The following is a 3955-nucleotide window of genomic DNA, read 5'->3' on the forward strand; positions in this document are numbered from 1 at the left end:
CTACTATCACATTGTTTGAGCGTGCAAGCAACACGACAATTGGAGAACTTCCTAGTTTTCAATTTAAAAGACCCTATTTTGGTCTTTCCTGAAAGGGTGTCCCTAAAGGTAGACCAACCAAAAGGGATGCATCTGAGATGTCATAGATATGAAAATCTAGATGATACTTAGAATCTCTTATACACAAAGGAATAGACCTCATGACCCCATAATTTTGAAGAATAACTCCCAAAAGAATCTCTAAAAGCTTATGAGATGGGATCAAGGATTTGTTGGGGCAAAGTTTTTCAGCCAAAGCTTTTTAAATAATATTCATTCCAACGATCGGACAATAGTGAGCCTCTATGGTGGTTTCCTTAAAGATGCAAGGTAGAATATCTGATGGGGCAATAATTCAGGCTACCTCAGCGGATAACTCCATTTTTGCCAAACCACTCATACACATGATGGCCGAGACTCCCTTGATGTGATCTACAAGAAAGGGCTCATTTTGCAGATCATCATCCCTAGATGGTGTAGAGTGCACCAGAGGTCTCACTTGAACCGGTATATTCGAGGCATTCCCAAAATCTTCAAAAAGATCTTCCTCGAATTCAAAGCGAAATGAAGAGGGATGAGGTTCATCATCCTCTAGAGTGTGGTGTGTTCCCTTAATAGGGGGCTCTATGGCAACTGGATCATGAGAGGGGTTTGAAGGAATTTTAGATTCGGCTGCAAGTGCCTCCTCTTGTTGGTTAGGGCATGACTCAACTACTCTAGGAAACTCAATATAGATGCCGGTGTAAGGGGTGTTCTCGAGGATTCTCTCAAGAATGTCCTTCCCCTCACTAATAGTTTTGCGCGTGAATGAGCCTCTAGAAGATATGTCAAGGTGGAGAGCAGCTTCTTTGCTAAGACCAAGATGGAAGAGATGTAGGAGGACATGGTCAGGTAAAGAAAGGTTTGGGTCAGCATTGATGAGGTTTGTGAACCTAGCCCAAGCTACTTCTAGAGTCTCCTTCTCCTTTTGTTGAAAGGTAAGAATTTCTATTCGAAGGGCAGCAATTCGAGAAAGAAGGAAGAAAGCAAGGCAAAATTTGTCTCGAAGTTCATCCCAATTTCCATGAACACCTCCTATGGTACGAGCATACCATTGTTTTGTTCTTCCCAAAAGGGAGAACAAAAACAATTTCCATTTAATTGTCTCATGTGTCATGCCAAAAATATGTAGGCATGAACATAGTGGATCAAATTCCTAAAGGTGTGTGTAAGGATTTTCATCCTCCTACCTAGAGAAGGATTGCTCCTGAACCATGGCTATAAAGCCAAGATGGAGTTCAAAGCCAGAGGTTGTGATTGGTTTCAACGATTGTGGTGGCTCTAAGAATTTGCCCTTTGGAGTAGAGAATTTATGAATAGGAGTGGAATCCATGTGGTGGGTGATGATTGTGGTGGTGGATAAAAGAAAAACAAAGATACACGAACGACTTGGTTCGATTCTAGAACAACTACTGCTCCTTGGCAATGGTACCAAAAAGCTTGTTGGTATTTGTTAATGCAAACAAATAAATCTGCAAGCGCACGAATACCGCTATAGCATTCACCTGATGTATTCCTAGGTATCGATTTCCATGGGGAATGTGAAGTGAACTAGAAAGGATCAAGGTCTTCCAAGGATAAAGTGTTTTTGTGGGAAGTGAGGGATTTTCTTAAGGTTTTCCTAAGATAACTAGATAACCAAGGTTGAAGCTTAATTACTAAACTCACTTACTTTGGAGCAACAGTACCAATCTGATCCTCGAAAAGACTGGGAAGGGGTGATCGGGGTCAGGCTACCAAAAAGCTATAGCACCCTCGGTGTTATGCCCTAAACAAACTACTAAACCCTATCATGAGCATCATGTTTATGTGATAATGCATATGATAGAATGTGTAGATAAATTTCTTATAACCTAAAATGACCAATAAAAATATTAAATAAAAATTGATTCAATAACTAATATTATGCCAAGTAGGGTTAAAAACCAATTTTTATTGAGCAAAAATAGAACATGTGTGCGACACCTAAATAAAGTTTGAAGTACAAACTTTGTAGATGACAATGCAACTCTTCCTATAGAAAAATAACATTTCTAACTAGTATTTCTAATAGCTTAGAAATGGAACTTGAAATTGAATTCAGCTCAAGTCTAGAAGATTCTTTAAGTTTATTGATAGAAAGACAATGCCATGTTTAGCGATTTATTTTGTGAAATTGAGTTAAGAGGTGGTGTCATGTTTTAGCTCACATTGGTAGCCTAATAGACCCTCTTTAGCATAGTGAAGACGGTTTAGTGTCAACCTCAACAGTTTAGTTGCTATCGACGCTTTAAAATTCATGCACGATACGGTCTTGGGCTGGTTGGCCGCATGGGCGCGGCCACCATGCCTGAGCGCACGGCGTCACCACGCTAGTGGCCCCACACGCACGCGCGCTGCCATGTGTGGTCGGCTGAGGCTTCTTCCATCCTGGCCATGGCTTGGCTGTGGCCTGGCGCTGTAGGCCACTATGTTGCTGCTCCCCTCACCACCGCGCCATTGTCACCGCTGCTGCCACCTTACTAAGCTGCCTGGGCACAGCCACTGTCGCCATTGGCCACTGCTATGTAGTGCTACTATCACCATGATGCCATGCTGCGCTCCTGTTGCTTACCTTGTCACCGTGCGCACGTGGGCTATCCCGGATGCCTCGCACTGTCGCTTCGCCTTAATGGTGCTATGACCACCCATGCCACGCCCCCACCTGCCTTTGCACGCGCTCATGTGGTCTGGCCACATTGTCATGTAGCGAGTGCATAGATGCTGCCTCGGGTTCGGCCGATCGCTCGCCACCAAGGTGAGGACGGCCAGAGCTCGAACCCAACCCCTCTCCCTACCGCCTCTACCATCAGATTCACGCCCCCGTAATCAGCCAGGAAGAGTTCACTTCAATCTGATTCAACGCTTCCATGGCCGCATCATTAAGTCCTCTAGCTTCCCAACCCCACCTGGCCTTGAAGCGGGCATGGCTAAGCTCCAATTTGGGGTTTTCCCGCCACCATGTTGATAAGGCCACGCTCGGCCATTACCAAGGGTAGACCTCCATTAGTCCACCCCGAACCAATTCGAGTGCACCGCAAGCTTTGCTTCCATCCCCTCATCGCCATGCGTGCCTTGGCCGAACAACTATTGCTTCCCTAGTGTCGCTGATGCAACCGTGCCGCCACGCCGCTTAGTCACACGTGGCCAACCCTCCTTCATCATCCTCCACTCCAACTGTCACCTCGGCTAGGTCCACGATGAGCCCCTATTGCTCGCACGTTACCTGGTTAGGCTTCTAGCCGCCCGAGCTCACCATAATAGTTGTGTTGCCGTCACGGATGGCCGCATGCTGCTGTAGCCTTCCCCAACAAGTCCTGCCACCCCTGACCACCGCTTAGCGTAGCCACCAAGATCAAAGATGGTGATCGACCAATTAGGTGGGCCCACATAGGTCCTAGGTGGCTGGCGTAGGCGCCTAATGCCGCCGCTCGCCGCGCTGCCATGCACTGAGTTGCTAAGGGTGTGCGCGGGTGAATTAGGGAAAGATCGAGGGGTTAAATGAGATGGTTTGAGAGAGGGGGAAATAGTGTTAGTACTTAGTTGTGATTTGGAAGAAGTTTGAGGCCTCTTTTGCATAAACGCCAGCACGTGCGGGATTCCCCCGCCGTGGGCCATCTCGGGCGTGGGCCAGCTTCGCATGGGCCATGGAAGCAGGCCGCTGCGCGCACGCGCGCTGTGTCGCACGGGCCGTGCATGTGGGCCGTGCGGGAGATTTGCTTTTCTTTTTACTAAGGAATTAGAAATAGTTTCCTAATTTAATTTCTGAGCTGATCTTTGGTAATTAATATAAAATCATGTAGGTGTCCAAAAATTATGAAACAAATTTTATTAGGTTCCTAAAATTATGCTCTATATG

Source organism: Miscanthus floridulus, chromosome 1 (genome assembly GCF_019320115.1).
Source record: "Miscanthus floridulus cultivar M001 chromosome 1, ASM1932011v1, whole genome shotgun sequence".
Lineage (NCBI taxonomy): Eukaryota > Viridiplantae > Streptophyta > Magnoliopsida > Poales > Poaceae > Miscanthus > Miscanthus floridulus.